We start from the raw sequence: 20,366 nt of genomic DNA, 5'->3' as shown, positions 1-20,366 counted from the left end.
TGGGATGCAATTTACAGCTTCAGTGAAATTCGTTTGAAAATCGGAGTGATAGATTAGAATCTGGAGCCAACGGTAAGTTTTCCATGTTAAACCATTACACCATTGAAAAACTGGGTACGTTTGCAATCGAAAGAAAAATGACTATAGTTGAAGAGGTATTGGCCCCTAAACTATGTTCTGGGATGAAAAATACAGCTTCAGTGAAATCCGTTTGAAAATCGGAGTGATAGATTAGAATCTGGAGCCAACGGTAAGTTTTCTATGTTAAACCATTACACCATTGAAAAACTGGTTACGTTTGCAATCGAAAGAAAAATGACTATAGTTGATGAGGTATTGGCCCCTAAACTATGTTCTGGGATGCAATTTACAGCTTCAGTGAAATCCGTTTGCAAATCGGAGTGATAGATTAGAATCTGGAGCCAACGGTAAGTTTTCTATGTTAAACCATTACACCATTGAAAAACTGGGTACGTTTGCAATCGAAAGAAAAATGGCTATAGTTGAAGAGGTATTGGCCCCTAAACTATGTTCTGGGATGCAATTTACAGCTTCAGTGAAATCCGTTTGCAAATCGGAGTGATAGATTAGAATCTGGAGCCAACGGTAAGTTTTCTATGTTAAACCATTACACCATTGAAAAACTGGGTACGTTTGCAATCGAAAGAAAAATGACGGGGGCGCTAGTGAGGCACCGCAGGATGCAGATGGGAGTCCTGTGAGCTCCGTGATTTCAGCCGAATCACCGCCGCTATACGTGACAGATCTGGGAGATTTATACACCATCTGATAGCGTTGACCCCCCGCTATGCTCGGATCGCCTCCACAATATCCACTGAGAAGTAGATCAAGCTCCAGACCGCTCCTTTCACCGCTGAAGTTTACAAGACGGTTTTCAAAGATGGCCGACCAGGCCTAAGTTGACCACGCAGCCTCACTGCCTATTTCCTCCGCTCCTCCACCGAGCCCTCCTCAGGCTGAGACGACCTCTCCTCTACCTTTGGGATCCGCAATGATCACAGGTATGTCCACGGAGGATCTCGTCAACATTATAAAGAGAGTGATCTGCTCGGAGCTGCGTGAGACTGTGTCTGAAATTACGCAACAGATTGCGGATATTGGGCAGCGTGTTAACACGCTGGAGACACAGTCTGACCAAATGGTCATTGCAATTAATGCGGATAAAGCCCAACTAGATTTGCATGACACACGCCTTGATGTTGCGGAATCTAAGTTGGAAGATTTAGAAAATAGAAGCAGGAGGGGAAACGTTCGTATACGGGGCATACCAGAATCTGTCACAGACTTTGAGCCAATGGTACAGACTCTCTTTGAAACATTGGTTCCCCAGTCTGAGGCTGGGGAACCAAGGGATATAGTGGCAAAGCTCTCTGACGAGGACTATAGGGACAAAATCTTGCTGGCAGCCCGGGACAGGGATACACTTCCAGGAGTCCCCCAGTCAGTACAATTGTACGCTGATCTTGCCCCAATCACTATACTAAAACAAAGGGAAATGAGACCCTACACACAAGCCCTGCAAAAGAAAGGAATAAGATATAAATGGGGTTTCCCCTTCTCTCTGTCGTTTAAAGCTGGGAGCAAAACATATATATGCCGTGCCCCGGACGAAGCAGCAGCTGCCTTGAGAGATGCTGATATTCCGTTTGACCTCCCCTCGCCAACACAAATGGCTCTACAATCTCAGCAAGCATCACGTCCTTTCAAGGCCTGGAATACCCCCAAGAAATCCAGATACCGTCCACGGGCCTTAGAGATAGGTACGCCACGATGACTGCGCAACTACGCATGAGAAGCTAAATGCACATCTTGAGGACAGAACAGTGTATAACTGTCGCACTTAAATGGGCCCCTTTATGATGTGGGCTCATCTCCTCGGCTATATCTGGGCTCCTTTATGATGTGAGCTCAGTTAATAAGATCTATTTGGGCTTCTTTGCCTGATTTGAATAATACGGGCCCCTTTATGATGAGGGCTCCCTCAGGACCTTAAACTTTAGATCCCTATGCTCTTCTGGAGATGAGCTTAAATGTTAACTGTTTATTGCTTGCCTGTTGGTTAAGTTTTGTTACCAGATTCTATTAGTTATAGGTAATATTTTCTTTTTATAACGATACCTGAGTGAGGTGTCGTTAGGCCCTCACTCATATATTATGCTGTTTAAATAAGAGATGTATACTCACATTATTTACCTTGTTGTTAAGCGATGGCTCTGTCATCACCAATAATTAATGGGGAGATAACTTTAAACACTTGATATCTAACTATATGGACTAGGCTATATTTACCTAAATATAATTGGATAACAATGCTCCCTCTGAATCTTTTATTAGCCTTAGACCTCCTAGGCTGTCACACATACTAGATACAACACTAAATGGTGGTTTGGCTGAACACACTAAGTTGTCCCCGCACCTAGATGTCTGGAGCGTGGCTCGTCTTGCTATGGGCCCTACTCCACTCATCGCTTCTGCACCATTGTGCAGACTTCCACCAACACATACAGTTTTCTCAATATGTTATTGTGAACCCCCAATCAGGTGAGATTGACCCCATTACACTAAAGAATAAAGCTTGTAATTTTATAGGTACCCCCCAGGAAGCCATGTCCACTCTAAATTCGTTAAGTTGTGGTGGTGGTCCTAACCACCACAAGATCATACCATGGGAACCAAGCCATGTAATATAATTTCCCATAACGTCAGGGGTTTCAACTCCCCCCAAAAACGAAAAAAGGCCTTTGCCCTATACCTACAACATACACCGGACGTCATCTGTATTCAGGAGACTCATTTTACCAATAGGTCATTCCCCAAGGTACTTCATACAAAATACAAAAGAGTTTTCCTCTCTAGCTTCCATAAAAAACAAAGGGGAGTTGCCATATTGCTATCTGACTCATTTCCTTTTGAGCTTATTTCACACATTGAGGACTCTCAGGGTACATATGGTATTGTTCTAGGCAGTTACCAAAATAAAAAATTATGCATAGTCAATATGTATGCCCCACCAAATATGATCCCGCAAACATTGAAGGAGATTTCTGATATTCTGATTACACTAACATTTGACTCCATACTTTGGGCAGGGGATTTTGTTTCAATTGTTTTTATTGAAAAGTTTTATAAGTGTTACAGTTCAATTTTCAACAAGAACAAGTCTCAACAACGGTGAACAGAAACAGCATAAAATTTTTTACAGTCAACTCATCTTTAGTTTGAGCGAATGAAAGCCAGTATAACACTAGTAATGTCAACATACTAATCTGAGGGTAGAACAACTATTACAATTAGTAATCAGATAAGGAATTCCTAAACGCTATCGTGCAGGATAGTCCATCTACCATGGGCAGGGGATTTTAATCTCGCTCCTAATGACAATATCGACAGGACGGTACCAATGCGCCCCACTGAATCTAAGAAAATGAAAATTGTCTTTGATGAACTCTTAAAAACTCACTCATTGGTAGATACCTGGAGAGTCCACAATGGGAACAACAGAGGATACTCCTATTACTCTGCACCTCATAATTCATACTCCAGGATTGACCTTATTTTGGCCTCCGCATCATGTATCCCCTCACTGGCTTACTCCAGGCATCTCCTGTGTCCTTGGTCAGACCATGACCCAGTCCTCACCTCCTTCATCACCCTGGTCCCTAGAGTACAGAGGACTCCCTGGCGCCTGAATGAGTCACTCCTCTATAACCCGGAGGTCTTTCAGAAAATAGAATCCTCTCTTGAAAATTACTTCAAAGAGAACATTACCCCTGAGGTCTCCCCTGCAACAGTATGGATGGCCCATAAGGCCGTAGTCAGAGGTGAATTTATCAAATTGTCTGCTAAACACAAGAGGGAAAAATATATCACAATCTCAAATTTAGACCATAAACTCTTTACAATGCACCAACTTAATCAAACCTCCCCTTCACGCTGTTTTTCCAAACAAATATCTGGTCTACAGCTCCAGCTGGATGCCATCTTGAATTCTGATTGCGAGAGGGCTGCTAGATGGACCAACGCAACAGCTTATGATCAAATCAATAAGCCCAAGAGGTGGGTAGCCCATAAGTTGAGAGCCCAACAAACTATAAATAGAATCTTGCGCATTCAGGATTCAAAGGGTAATATTACCTCAGACCCTGATAAAATTTATAAAATCTTCACTAATTACTATAAATCCCTATACAGTGATACAAACTCAGGACAGGCATCAAAAGATTGTTCTGATTTTCTTGATCAGACCATTAAAAAGGTACTTACCCCCGAAACTATCAAAACCCTGAACCAGGATATAAGCTCGGAAGAGCTCCATGAGGCCATAAAAAAACAAAGAATGCCAAATCCCCGGGCCCAGATGGCCTTACTGCTCTCTATTACAAAAAATTTGAATCAATAATATCACCTCATTTAGTGAACTTTATTAATTCTATCATGAAAGGTAGCACCCCCCCCCCCCTATAGAATTTCTGGCATCTTCTATCGTAATGATTCCTAAGCCTCAGCGTGATCATTTACAACCCAAGAATTATCGGCCTATTTCTCTGCTTGGAGTAGATTACAAGCTTTTTACGGCAATACTGGCGAGTAGATTGAATAAAATCCTACCGGCCCTTATTCATCGAGACCAGGTGGGATTCATCCCTCTAAGGCAGGCAGCGGATAACATTCGCAAGATTGTGAACATACAACATTATTGTAGCCGTACCTCCTCCAGATTAGCTCTATTGGCCTTGGATATGGAGAAGGCTTTTGATCTTATCCAGTGGCCATACATGCTAGCAGTCTTGACAAAGTATGGCTTCTCAGGAAATTATCTCCAAGCAATCAAAGCCCTATACTCCCTCCCTACTGCCCAATTGAAAATGCCAGCCCCCAACAGAATATCGTTCCCTATACAGAGGGGTACCAGGCAGGGATGCCCTTTATCCCCGGGCATCTTCGCCCTGGTCATAGAACCCTTAGCTGAAAAAATTCGAAACTCCCCTGAGATTACAGGGATCCAAATTGGCCCACATAACTACAAATTGTCACTTTTTGCGGACGATATTCTGCAGACTCTATCCAATCCCCGTACATCAATCCCAAATCTTCTACAAATATTAAAACATTTTTCTGCTTTTTCTGGGTTTAAACTAAACCTAGATAAGTCGGAACTGATGGTCTCCCTAATGTCAACTATAGAGGTCCAGGAACTGGCGCGCTCTTTAGGCCTCCAATACCAACCCAAGTATGTGAAATACTTGGGAATAAATCTCACAGGAGATCCTAATAAATTATACGAACAAAACTATCCAGCTATGTTTGCAAACGCGAAGTTTATGGCTCCAATATGGGTCGAGATTGAGTCTTGCCTCCTGGCACCTTTGACAGTCCCGGCATAATGTGGTCCACAACGATTCAGACTACCCGTATTAGGAAACTATCACCTCTTTCAGCACATTCACTAGGCTTGTGGTCCAGAATGAGATTTATGTACTCCCTACAATCTACAATTTCATGTATGACTCATATTTTGGGAAATCCAGATTTCACAACTGGCCAAAGTGTCCGCCAATTCAATTGGTGGGCCAGAAAAGGCTATACTACTCTGGGAAAATTCCTGGCTTCCTTTAAAATATCTACACCCAGACAGTTTCGATCTGATCATGAGGTCCCACTCCAGGAGATAGGGAGGATGACTCAGATTTTTGACTTTTTAGACAAACTTGATCCCAGAAGAGAGGTATTGATTTATACCCCCTTCGAGGCTAGATGCAAAAACCAACCCATGGATAGAGGACTTATTTCTGAAATTTATGTTACTCTGACGCATCCTCCCTCTTCCCAAAAGCTTAAGGCCCAGATAGACTGGGAAAAAGATTGCAATATGACTATGACTGAAGCCAAATGGGCTCATTGCTCAAACACGCTATTGCGAAATTCCCTATTCTATTCATCAATTGAGACTGCTTTAAAACTCCTCCACAGAACCTACTTATCTCCAGCAAAACTAAAATTATTCTATCCGGATGTTTCGGATAGATGCTTCCGTAATTGTAATAATGTAGGAACACTGTGGCACATTTGGTGGGACTGCCCGGTAGCGCAATATTTTTGGAAGATAATTAATAACAAAATCTCCCTCATGCTTAATCAACAAATGCCACTAGATCCATCTATTGCACTACTAGGGAATAAACCAGAATCTACCCCAAATTCCAGTCATAGGCTGATTCAATTTATAATGGCCCAGGCGAAACGCCATTTGGCTTCCCAATGGAAGAAGATGTCTTTGGATGTGGACTCAGTCTTTAGGGACCTCAATAAAACCCTACTTTCTGAACACATAAGAGCGAAACTGATGGATAGAGAGGAGGGATTCTTTAAAATATGGGATCCATGGATCCAATTTATGGAAAATCTGGGTCTCTCCTACACACTACACACTTTTTGATCCCCCTGACAATCCAATTTTTCTTATGGGCTGTGTTTGTTATGGTAGTAATGTAACGAAAGGACATGGACTCCCCTGGTTGAAGTAATATTGGTATATCTTACAAAGTTTGAACAAATTATCCTATCTATCTCTCACCTGTTTTGAAATTCCCTCCCCATTTTACCTCTACCTTTCCCTGATGAGGCCGATGGCATGATGTGGTATCCCCACCCTCGGCCCATCTACACCATAACCCCTTCCCTCCCTCTCCCTTTTTTACCCATTTTTCTCCCTATCCCACCTCCCCACCTTTGAATGCTGGCATACGAGATTATAAGGCTTTCTAAAACACCATGTGGTACACTTAACGAACATTTCAGATCTATGTTTTCACTTGAGTGAAATCCTGCTGTGGACTCAAAGCTATAATTGTATAATATCCCACATGTGGGACATATATTTTGTAACTCTGTATGTCATTTATTTTGCTTATTTCAATAAACACCCTTGAACCGAAAGAAAAATTACTATAGTTGAAGAGGTATTGGCCCCTAAACTATGTTCTGGGATGCAATTTACAGCTTCAGTGAAATCCGTTTGCAAATCGGAGTGATAGATTAGAATCTGGAGCCAACGGTAAGTTTTCTATGTTAAACCATTACACCATTGAAAAACTGGTTACGTTTGCAATCGAAAGAAAAATGACTATAGTTGAAGAGGTATTGGCCCCTAAACTATGTTCTGGGATGCAATTTACAGCTTCAGTGAAATTCGTTTGAAAATCGGAGTGATAGATTAGAATCTGGAGCCAACGGTAAGTTTTCCATGTTAAACCATTACACCATTGAAAAACTGGGTACGTTTGCAATCGAAAGAAAAATGACTATAGTTGAAGAGGTATTGCCCCTAAACTATGTTCTGGGATGCAATTTACAGCTTCAGTGAAATCCGTTTGCAAATCGGAGTGATTTATATATTTATTTTATTTATTTATTGGATTTATAAAGCGCCAACTTATTACGCAGCGCTGAACATTAATTTACGTTACAGACAATATTTAGGGGTGACATACAGCAATATGACAATACAGGAATAATAGAAAACCAGATCACACGGCACAGTATGAGTGCCAGGTAATGCTTAGTCATTGGATTGAGCATGTAGATTAGGCAAGTTAGGTTCACTCAGATGCATAGCATGGGTTCACAGTAATGGAGGTGCATGATCAGGTAGGACACAAAAGGAGGAGGACCCTGCCCAGAGGCTTACAATCTAGAGGGAGAGGTAAGGACACGAACGGTAGGAGACCAGAGTTCAGCTGTAGGTTTAGAGCACTTGTGAGGGGTAGTAGGCCAGAGTGAAAAGGTGAGTTTTGAGGGCTTTCTTGAAGATGTTGAAGGAGGGGGCTGCCCTAATGGGTGGAGGTAGGGAGTTCCATAGTGTTGGAGCAGCTCTTGAGAAGTCCTGGAGGCGTGCATGGGACTGGGTGATGCGGGGGGCGGTTAGGCGAAGTTCATTGGAAGAGCGGAGTAAGCGGCTAGGTGTGTACCTCTGAGTAAGATCGGAAATGTAGGTTGGACAAGTTTTGTGGACAGATTTGTAGGTCAGACACAGTATCTTGAATTTGATTCTGGACTGGATAGGAAGCCAGTGGAAGGATTCTAGGAGGGGATCTGCCGTGGTGGAGCGATGGGAACAGTGGATAATTCTGGCTGCCGCATTCATGATGGACTGCAGTTGGGCTGTTCGGGTCATAGGGAGACCGGACAGCAGGGCATTGCAGTAGTCAAGGCGGGAAATTATGAGGACATGGATGAGGAGTTTGGTGGTGGCAGAGGTCAGGAAAGGGTGGAAGTTGCAGGACTTTGTGAGGTTTTGGATGTGGAAAGTGAAGGAGAGTGCGGAGTCCAGGGTGACACCCAGACAACGGGCTTGAGAGGTAGGGCGAATGGTAGTGTGGTTAACAGTGACATGCACATCTGGGAGGTTCGTGGATGACCGGGGTGGGAAGATCATAAATTCTGTTTTGTCTAGATTTAGTTTCAGGAACCTAGCGGACATCCAGGAGGAGATGGCTGATAGGCAGGAGGAGACCTTGTCCATGGTAGTGGTGGATATATCAGGGGTGTGGAGGTAGATCTGGGTGTCATCTGCATACAGATGATAGTTAAAACCCATGGAGGAGATAACCTTGCCAATGGAGGATGTGTATAGCGTGAACAGTAGGGGGCCAAGGACCGAACCTTGGGGGACTCCCACCGAGAGGTAGTTGGGGGTGGACGAGGACTCATTGAAGGCGGTTGTGAAGGAGCGGTTGTAGAGGTAGGATGAAAGCCAGGACAGGGCGAGATTGTGAATGCCCAAGGACTGGAGGGACTGGAGGAGTAGGGGATGATCTACTGTGGCAAAAGCTGCTGAAAGGTCAAGGAGGAGGAGAATGGAGTATTTACCTTCAGCTTTAGCTAAGGCAAGGTCATTGACCACTTTGGTGAGAGCAGTTTCGGTTGAGTGGGCAGGCCGAAATCCAGATTGCAGTGGGTCTAGGAGTGAGTTGGCATTGAGGTACTGGGTCAGGCGTTTGTGAACCAGACGCTCCAGGAGTTTTGAGGCAAAGGGGAGGAGGGAGATAGGATGGTAGTTAGAGGGTAGCGAGGGGTCGAGGGAGGGTTTCTTGAGCAGGGGTAGTACAGTGGCCTGCTTGAAGTCTGAGGGGAAGGTGCCTGTGGATAGGGAGAGGTTGAACAGGGTAGTGAGGACTGGGGCCAATTCCGTGAAGTGAGGCTGGAGTAAATCAGAAGGGATGGGGTCAACGGGCGAAGTAGTGGTATGGGAAGTCTGCAGTAGGTGGTTGACTTCCTCGGTGGTAGTAGGAGTGAAGGATGTGAGGGGAGAATAGGGTGGAGGAGGAGCTGGTTGGGAGGGGGTGGGAGGTGAAGATTGGAGATTGGATATTTCTTGGCGGATGGAGACAATTTTGTTGGTGAAGTGGGTGGCTAAATCTGTGGCAGAGAGGGAGGAAATGGAGGGTGGGGGGGTGGGTTTAAGCAGGGAGTTGAAAGTGGCAAAAAGACGCCGGGGATTGGAAGCTTGTGCTCCGATAAGCTTGGTAAAGTATTCCTGCTTCGCATGAGCTAGAGCAGCGTGGAACTGCAGCAGGTTGGTCTTGTACTGTAGGAAATCCTGGTTAAGTCTAGTTTTTCTCCATTTCCGTTCAGTGGCAAGTGTTTTCCTCTGGAGGTTGCGAGTATGGGTAGTGCGCCAGGGCTGGGGGTTAGGGGGTCGGTGGCGGCGAAATATTGGTGGAGCAGCTTTCTCTAGGGCTGATGAGAGAGTTTGGCGATACTGAGCTGCAGCAAGATTAGGACAGGTTAGGGTGGGGAGAGTGGAGGAGAGGGCATGGAGGGGGTCAGCAAGGACGCTAGGGTTGAGCTTGCGTAGGTCTCGCTGCCATCGACCAGGTGGGTGGGTGGGTAATTTGGAGGTTCTTTCCGTGAGGAGGTTGAAGGTGAGAAGGTGATGGTCTGAGGGTGGAAAGGGTGCGATGTCAAGGTCTGCAATGGTGGTGGATTTAGTGAATATAAGGTCGAGAGTGTGACCTGCAGTGTGAGTGGGGGTGTTGGCGTGTTGTACTAGTCCAAGTGAGTTGGCAATGGTGAGTAGCCGGGTCACAGCGGAGCTCTGGGCTTCATCGATGGGAATATTGAAATCCCCAAGGATGATGGTGGGGAGGTCAGAGGAGAGGATGTGAGGGAGCCAGGAGGCAAGGTCATCGAGAAATTGTGGAGTGGAGCCCGGAGGGCGGTATAAGACCGCAACAATGGCAGGGAGGGGGTGGTAGAGGCGGATGGTGTGGGCCTCAAATGATGTGAATTGTAGAGAGGTAGGTGGGGTGAGGACACGGAAGGTGCAGGATGGTGAGAGGGGCAGACCCACCCCTCCCCCGGTCCTATTGTCTGGTCTGGGGGTGTGACTGAGGTGAAGCCCCCCGTAGGAGAGGGCAGCCTCTGCGACAGAGTCAGAGGAGGTGAGCCATGTCTCAGTGAGTGCGAGGATGGTGAGGGATTTGGAGAGGAAGAGGTCGTGGACTGCTGTAAGTTTATTGCGGACGGATCTGGCATTCCAGAGACCGCAGGGTAGGGGGAGTATGTGTTTGTGGGTGGGATGGATGGAAATAAGGTTGGAGCGAGGATGGGTGTTGAGGTTATTTGTGGACAGAGGGCTGTAAAGTGTATGAAGCAGGTCAGCAGGGGATGCTTGTCTGGCAGCAGGCTGTGGCCCAGGATTGGGTGATATATCACCAGCTGCAAGTAAGAGTAGGAGGGAGAGAGTGAGCAAATGTGAATGGGATTTAAATGTTTGTGAGGTTTTTGAGCTGCTGGAGGGAGAGAGAGATTTCAGGAGAGCTAACAGTTCATGAGAAGCTGAGTAAGCTGAGGAAAGCAGAGCAGGTGAAATAAATATAGACTGTGGTACACTGGGAGGGTGCATATTGCAATGAAACTTGTAGATGTTTGCAGACAGGCAGAACATAAGAAAAAGTGCAGTAAACATGGTAATGGTCTCTGATTATAACCAGGAAGTTCCCAACCACTAAACAGTTTATATGAGTATGCAGTTAGTGCAAGCAAACCTGTGTAAATAAAGAAGCAGAGTCTACGTGGCTGTGCAGCATATGTCCAACAGTGGCATTTGTAGCAATAGCATTGGAGGCAGTTGTGGATGCAGAGTAGTTGTTTCCAGCAGAGTCCTGTGGCTGTTGAGTCCTGTTTGAATTCCTGGGTGAATTCTTGGTAAATTCTTGGTAAGTTGTAAAGCACTTTGTAATAAATGGCACAAGTGACCTAGGCCACGAGTGACCAAGCTCCAGCGCTTAAATAGGTATGATAGCTGCCATGGCTGAATTGGAAGTGATTCTCAATTAGAAATTGGGAAAACAGTTCAGCTGAGGATGGGAGTGGCTACCAAAAACCAGGCCTGCTGCAATAAATAATTACTGCTCACTGGGCCGGAACACAAAGGATTCACAAATGTAATCTGGGAATTTACTAACACTGCTGAACTACTTAAATTTATATTTAACAATCTTAATAGCAATGTATGTAGCAAGCATACCAATTAAACATGCAGATAAGGATTGGAGTCACAGATTGTACAGCAGACTTTGCAAGGGAGTAGCAAGCATACCAATTAAACGTGCAGGTAAGGATTGGAGTCACAGATTGTACAGCAGACTTTGCAAGGGAGTAGCAAGCATACCAATTAAACGTGCAGATAAGGATTGGAGTCACAGATTGTACAGCAGACTTTGCAAGGGAGTAGCAAGCATACCAATTAAACGTGCAGATAAGGATTGGAGTCACAGATTGTACAGCAGACTTTGCAAGGGAGTAGCAAGCATACCAATTAAACGTGCAGATAAGGATTGGAGTCACAGATTGTACAGCAGACTTTGCAAGGGAGTAGCAAGCATACCAATTAAACGTGCAGATAAGGATTGGAGTCACAGATTGTACAGCAGACTTTGCAAGGGAGTAGCAAGCATACCAATTAAACGTGCAGATAAGGATTGGAGTCACAGATTGTACAGCAGACTTTGCAAGGGAGTAGCAAGCATACCAATTAAACGTGCAGATAAGGATTGGAGTCACAGATTGTACAGCAGACTTTGCAAGGGAGTAGCAAGCATACCAATTAAACGTGCAGATAAGGATTGGAGTCACAGATTGTACAGCAGACTTTGCAAGGGAGTAGCAAGCATACCAATTAAACGTGCAGATAAGGATTGGAGTCACAGATTGTACAGCAGACTTTGCAAGGGAGTAGCAAGCATACCAATTAAACTGTGATAGATTAGAATCCCAGTGACCCAGTATAGCCAGTACAGTGCCCCAGTATAGCCAGTATAGCACGCCAGTATAGTGCCCCAGTATAGCTAGTATAGTGCCCCAGTATAGCCAGTATAGTGCCCCAGTATAGCCAGTATAATGCCCCAGTATAGCCAGTATAGTGCCCCAGTATGGTGCCCCAGTATAGCCAGTACAGTGCCCCAGTATAGTGCCCCAGTATAGCTAGTATAGTGCCCCAGTATAGTCAGTATAGTGCCCCAGTATAGCCAGTATGGTGCCCCAGTATAGCCAGTACAGTGCCCCAGTATAGCCAGTACAGTGCCCCAGTATAGCCAGTATAGCGCGCCAGTATAGTGCCCCAGTATAGCTAGTATAGTGCCCCAGTATAGCCAGTATAGTGCCCCAGTATAGCCAGTATAGTGCCCCAGTATGGTGCCCCAGTATAGCCAGTACAGTGCCTCAGTATAGTGCCCCAGTATAGCTAGTATAGTGCCCCAGTATAGTCAGTATAGTGCCCCAGTATAGCCAGTACAGTGCCCCAGTATAGCCAGTACAGTGCCCCAGTATAGCCAGTATAATGCCCCAGTATAGTGCCCCAGTATAGCCAGTACAGTGCCCCAGTATAGCCAGTACAGTGGCCCAGTATAGCCAGTATAGCGCACCAGTATAGTGCCCCAGTATAGTGCCCCAGTATAGCTAGTATAGTGCCCCAGTATAGCCAGTATAGTGCCCCAGTATGGGTAGGTGGTGCCCCCCGCTCGTCCCCGCCGCTGTTGTCACCTTAACAGCGGCCGCTCTCTCCTCTCTGGCGCGTGTACTTATTCCAGCAGCATCTCCCGGCTGCTGTGTGTGATGCGGCAGGAAGCAGGGCAGCGGCTTCCTGTAGTGTATCACACACAGCAGCCGGGAGATGCTGCTGGAATAAGTACACACGCCGGAGATGGGAGAGCGGCCGCTGCTAAGGTATTAACAGCGGCGGCAGCTGGGGGAGGGGGGGCGGGAAGAAGACAGTCAGGAGGTTAATGCCTGGGGGGGCCCGAGGCTGCGGGCCCCGGGCCCGTGACGGAAGTCACAGTTGTACCCCCCTGATGGCGGGCCTGGGTGGGAGGTCTGCGCATTTGTAGAAGACACAGACTGGACCCGACTGAAGCAATTACCAGGGCTGATCGTGGCTGAACAGCAGTCTGCAGGAAGACGGCGTGGGACACTAGACGTTTTTATGAGGCTGGAGGAAGCCGTGGGTGAGTATTAAATCTGCTTTTATCCATAGCTCTGGCACACTTTACTGTCTATTAAAATGAATGGACAGCAGTGATACAAGTGGTACTATTGTTGTCATCTGCCTGACACTTAGGCGATCCTGGAAGCTACGGGGGCTTAAAATCATTGCATGCTGGGAAACGCTGCAGAAAAGCCACCAATTGCTTTTCTGCTTGCTAGCAGAAAAGCATTTGAGCGAAACGCTGCAGGACAACCCTCTGAACCGGGCCTTAGGGTGACACATTGGTGGAATGCGTTTGGAGAGGGATATATAATATAAAGAAGGAAGGAAAGACAGGGTGAGAGGTGTATAAAGTTTAGAGACTGGAAGGGGGAGGGGAGGAGGAGGAGGTAAAGGGGAAACACAGCCAGAGAAGGGAGGAATGGAGAGATGGGAGAGAAAAGGAAAGGTATAGTGTAATGGTGACACAGAAGACATCATTCTTGGAGGACAACTAGAGAGAACTGCAGAGAATTATCAAGCTAGCAGGACTCTGTCTACATGCAGAAAGATGTTAGGTAATTTCTGCTGACTGCATCTCTCACAGGCTTCCATCATTAATTTGCAGGAACCTGTGTCTGCTCTATTCCTCACCTAGAAAGCAAGGCAGCTCTAGCCTGTAATGTAATCTAATGATAGATAAGGCTGCCGTGATTGCTGGTCTCTTCCAGCACAGAGCAGCTTCACCGAAGTTCCAGGCTTGGAGGAAGGATGAGAGAGAGAGCTCACCGAGGAATGAGTCACTGTAGTACTGGCAGCAGTAGGGAAACAGAGACACACTTGTTATGCAGAGACACTTGTTTTCTCTCCCTCGATCCTCACAAGTGCACAGTGCTATGCCGACATTACAGTTACCTTTCTCTTTTTCCTCCTCGCTTGGTTTCAAACTCCCTCTCCTCAGTGTCGGAGTGGATAGGGGAGGGGCGACCTTTCTGTGCCGTGTACGCTGGCAGGAGAGACTGGGGCACAGCGTGGCCGCGGACAGCAGATTGCCGAAAGATAGCTGATCTGCTGCCAGTGTTTGACACCCGCCCCAGCTCTACTATCGGTAGGTTTTTGGCCTAGGTGGCCTGTGTGGAAATCCGGCCATGCGCGCACAGGAAGGAGGGGGGGGGGGCGGCCGGCCGGGCCCCACCCTCAAGGCTGCAGGAGCCGGGCCAGGTCGCACGTGTGACCCCACAACCTCGGGCCCTACGCCAGTGGGACATACATATGCAGCACTGCATTTTGAATTTCGCTTGGGAAGGTCTACGATTCAAAATATACTGTTGGACATCTGTAAAAATATCACGCAAGAATTTCAGCAAGACTTTATGCCTTTCCCAGATCAGGCAAAATGGGGCCAAGCATTGAACTGTTCTGGCAGAGGCACCACTTTCCTAACTGCCTGGGGGTGGTGGGTGGCAAGCACGTCAGAATGGTTATGCCTTCAACCTTTGGCAGACAATATTTCAATTATAAGATTTTTTTTACAATTGTGTTAATGACTGTGGTGGATGCAGAATACACATTTGTGTATATAGATGTGGGTGCCTATGGCAGCTATAGAGACTCGGCTGTATTTTGACACAGTTGTTTCTAAATGAAACTGCAACTGGGCCAACTGAACATTCCTGGGCCATGCCCTTGGCCTAATACACAATCACCACCATATCTATGTACCTTTATTGGAGATGAGGCATTTGTGTTATTGGAAAATGTAGTGAGGCCATTTTCACAAAGAGCCATGGGACGTGAAAAAAGATACTTCAATTACCACCTGAGCAAAGCAAGAAAAGTAGTCGAATGCGTATTTGGTATTTTAGTTAACAAAAGGCGCATTTATCATACTGCCATTAAGAGGTATCTCACAAATGCAGTGACTGTGGTAAAGACAACCTGCATTTTGCACAACTATGTGCGAACAATGGAAAGGCACATAGTTGATGAGGATGTGATCCCTCCTACATTTACAAACTTTGGTGGCTCAATGTTGAGAGGAGCATACTGCTCTAGCTCTGAGAGAGGAAATGGCTCGCTATTTTCAAACACCACAGGGTGCACAACCATTGTAAATTGCACTGCCTTTAAATTGTGCAGTTTTGCTTGCTATTATATTGATGTGTGATTATTGGAGAATTATCCATTCTTTAAGTTATTCAAATATATGATTTCAAACAAATCTGATTGCTGTTTTAATATTATGATCAATTACAAACATTAGAACACTATTACTACATCTATACATAGAGGACCAGGAAAAAAATATTATTTTTGATATAACATGCTCAGAGATCCCTAAAAACACAAAAATCAGAAAGCAGGATGACCAGGCACAGATGAGTGTGTTTGTATAACTAGGATGAGGCCTAATTTGCAATATAAACATGTTATATGAATAATAATATTGTCTTTTTCAATATGACAGTGACATTACACAGTAGAGAAAATTAAGCATGCACCTAATGTAGGAAAACAAATGATTAGTGGGAAGATTAGAAAGTACTTACTTTTTTCTGCTTTATCTCTTTCAGATAAATCATCCCAAATGTCCTCAGCAAATTCAGCGGCAATATCTGCACACACCAGATTGTTCTTGGGTGTATCTTTGATTCCAAAGTGTTTTTTTATCATAGAATTCAGGATCCCCCCAAACTTTGGCTATTAAGGCCTCTATTTTGGACCAATTTTTGCGACTCATGATGCAGTTTGAATTTTTCTTCTCCTTCTAAACAAACAAACAAGTGCAGGCTGACCCGGAAAAACTTCACATTTAAACTGACACTGGCAAAAAAGCACTCACAAAATCGCTGCTGTAAGCGCTTTTTCAAGCGTTTTGCGTTTTTCCTATACCGTCCATTGAAGCCAAAATGCTCAGAAAATGGCGCTTGCGACTGTAGAGAAATCTAAACGCTCAAATGAGAACACTCTCATAGGAAATCGGTGCACAAGCACTTTTAGAGCGATTTAAAAAATCGCCAGCACTTAAAAAAAAAAAAAATGCTCATACTGTGAACAAGCCCTTAGGCCCCACAGACCCGCATGCTCTTCCTGTCTTGCTCAAATCATCCCCCTCTGCTGTTGGGACACCCGGGGAATTTGGCTGGGAGTTAGACACTGACCTGATTTTAGCCTTGTGGGGCCTGGGAGGAGTATTTTCGCTCGCTGCGCTCCTCCGGGTCCCAATCTGAGCTGGCGCCATCTTGGACAGCATGTCTGCTGGGGAATTAGCGTCTCTGAGGTATCACTGGTTACCCGCTCCCGAAGAGGTATTCTTTTGTTTTTTCCTTGTGCTCCTTGTCACCCACGTCCCCTTGGGCATAATGTTGCAAATGGGGAGCTGTTGTGGGGTTTGCAGTGCAGGTAAACCTTCGTCTTGAGCCAGGAGCTCTCAAACAAGCATCTCTGCAATTAGTTGACCACACCCCAGGATCATTGGGCCATATTTATCAAGAGTATCTGAGACAAAATATTAGTAGGTTTTTAGAAATCCATGCAGAACTGTTTCAGGCATCTTAAAAAATCATTAGATTGTGCAGGTTCCTTCTAAAACTGTTGTATAATAGGAGAAGCTAGGAAGGTCTCTCAGACAGTGCAGTGTGTGAGGGGAATTGCTGTTGCTGAGGTAACCAACACACCTGCTGTCAGTAGATAGCAGCAGGCTCTGAGGAGGAATTCAGCAGGTGGGAGGAGCACATCACAAATCATGTATAGCCTGCACTCTGCAATCATGTCTAGCCAGCAGTTCTACACCTGTATAACTGCTATCAAGCACTTCTTAATCTGCGCCAGTTTAGGGATGGATTTGCACTTCTCTTAAATGTAGTGCAGCTCTAGAAATTCATGCTAAACTGCCACTATTACCTAGGATTTAAAGGGAACCAGAGATGAAATAAAGAAAAGCTTTTATACATACCTGGGGCTTCCTCCAGCCCCATACGCACGGAACGCTCGCACGCCACGCCGCCATCCACTGCTGAGAACCGGCTCCCGTCACTGACGTCATCGGAGCCAGGCTACGCAGGAGAAGTGCGCCCACTACGTATCTCTCCAGCAGCCTACGTTTCTCTCCAGTGGCTGCTGGAGAGATACGCAAAGAGCGCACTTCTTGTACACTAGACTGGCTCAGACTGACGGAACAGCAGGGAGCCGGTTCTCGTAGTTGCGGGCAGCGGTGGATAGCGGCGTGGGAGCGATCCATGGGTATGGGGCTGGAGAAGGCCCCAGGTATGTATAAAAGCTTTTCTTTATTTCATCTCTGGTTCTCTTTAAGAACGTTCTTATTATCATGCAGAACTGTTCTCCCTGCTGGTTACTGGTTAGAACAGATTAAGAAGAAAAAACTATCGGTAATGCGTTGATAAATCTCCCCCATTGAGTCTAGGTCTGAGCAATGACTTGTCAGTCCCTCAAAGTTGAGGATATTCTCAATGTGCTGGGGTGAGACATCTTTCAAAGAGCGGTATTTCATGAGTTCTTTCCCTCTGTGTTTATTCGCTGGTGCTGTCAGAGAGAAGTGGATGGTGTGGTGGACTGACCATACCATTGGGTTTACTTCCATGTGTGATATTAAAAATCTGGAATAGAATATAAGCTCTAGAGTGTACCGTTTCTTGTGGGTGGGGAGGTTGACAGCCTGAAAGAAACCCAGTTCATTTTTTTTTTAGAACTAGTTCTCTTCCTAGGTGTGAGTTGTGATCATCCATCCATGCATTAAAATCACCCAGGATGATCAATGATCAATTAAAGGGACACTGTAGGGGGATCAGGGGGAAAATGAGTCCCCAGCAGACATCCTGTGCCCGGCCAACAACTCACCAATGCTCCGGCCCCGCCTCCGGTTCACTTCTGGAATTTCAGACTTTAAAGTCTGAAAACCACTGCGCCTGCGTTGCCGTGTCTTCGATCCCGCTGATGTCACCAGGAGCATACAGCGCAGGCCCAGTATGGTCTGTGTCTGCGCAGTACGCTCCTGGTGACATCAGCAGGATTGAGGACATGGCAACGCAGGCGCAGTGGTTTTCAGACTTTAAAGTCTGAAATTCCAGAAGTGAACCAGAGGCGGGGCCGGAGCATCGGTGAGTGGCTGCGCGGGCACATGATGTCTGTGGGGGACTGTTAGAAGCCCCGGGTAAGTTCAACTAATTTTCCCCTGACCCCCCTACAGCATCCCTTTAAGGCTTGGTTGACATGGTCTCGGCCATTAAAATTTTCTGCAGGTGTGCAGAAAAGCACTGTATGGCTCACCCCCAAAGGGGAACATGAAGACGTGGCGGTAAATTACTCCAGGGTCGGCTGAAACAATGGAAAAAATTGAGATAAAAACACATCATTTGCAGGAACAATGTTAAATGTCAGCATCAGCGCTGCCTATTTCATTTAAGATGGGCAGCGCTTAGACGAGCCCCGTGGCCAACGCTTACTGCCCGGCAAGCGTCCGTGTGAACCAGCTCTTTAGGTCACTCTGCCTGAGTTTTAGAAGGAAACGCAGGACACTACCTTAGAGTTACATTATGGTTAGCTCCGCCCATGTCATGGCCACACCCATTTTTCACTCCGGCGTGCAATGCATGCCGCACTGACGCCAGTCCTTTTTCTTTTCGTTTTTTTTTTGGGGGGGGGATCTGTAAATAATCTGTACCGGGTGTCAAATGCCCTAGCTATGCCACTGCCAACAGCAGAGCGAGTGAGCTGAGGCGACCGGATGAGATCTATGCCCTAGCAGGGATGACAGGTTTTAGACTGGGAATAGATTTCGTTTAGCAAGGTCCGGAAGTGGTTAAAAGTGTGCAACTTACTCAAACCTCTACCTATCCAAAGTTTTGGGTGTTCAGGTTTTGTCTGTAAAAAATTAATAATTAGGTGGGCAACCCTGTTCTAAGCTAGTCTAGATCCACTAAAACTACCCCTGCATCTCTGCTACCTCATAAAGATTTACAATTTTTAGAGAAAAATTATACTTATAGCAAGGAGAGGACTAATTTCTCAGACCTCTAGTCTTGCTCGATAATGAAATGCTGCGTAAGATATGTAATGCCAGTTTAATCTCTCTAGGGTTGGTCGCAGTATGACGAAAGGAAATCGGTATAACAATTTTTCTTTCATATAGCACGTCCAGTTCCTGGTCAGCGTTATTTAAGGGGTGGTTAGGCCTTGTTCACATTAGGCAAAGCGTATGGTCGAGCGTTTTGCCGTACGTTTTGATCTCATTCATTACAGTGAATGAGATCAGCAATACGCTTTGCCAAATATGCGTGCAGGAGTGTGGTAGTGCATCGCCCTGCTGCACAATATGCATATTTTGAATGTCAGAAGTAGAGATGGCCTGAATAGTTCGCTGGCGAGCAATATTCAGCTTGTTTATTTTGATCCTTGCTGGCTGATTGCTGTTTAATCATCCCAAACAGCCCTCCTGAGGGCTACTCAGAGTCCCCAACCGTCCAGTTTTCGTCGGGACTGACCCGATTTGGGAGGGCTCTCCCACTATCCCGCTATGACCCCCCAGTGTCCCGGCTGGCTGGAGGGTCAGATGCAGGGGCGGACTGACTATTGGTGCAGGAAGGGAGGCAGCCAGTGAAAGGGAGCTGGTGGCAAAGTGGCAGTGAAGGGGGAAGTCTCCCCCCCTTCCCTCACCTTGGGGCTCTCTTTCCTGGCTCTCCCTTCCTGATTAATGTGGCTCCTCCGATGGCGCATCGGTTGACAGTGGGCGGGGAGGACTTACCGCTGTTAAGCAGCCGCCGGAGAGAGCTGTGATCTGTGCGCCGCAAGTCTGGTCTACTCAAGACTAGACTAGCGGCGCACAGATCACAGCTCCCTCTGCCGGCTGGAAGGACAGCAGTAA

Source organism: Hyperolius riggenbachi, chromosome 3 (genome assembly GCF_040937935.1).
Source record: "Hyperolius riggenbachi isolate aHypRig1 chromosome 3, aHypRig1.pri, whole genome shotgun sequence".
NCBI lineage: Eukaryota > Metazoa > Chordata > Amphibia > Anura > Hyperoliidae > Hyperolius > Hyperolius riggenbachi.
This window is presented reverse-complemented; position numbering follows the sequence as displayed.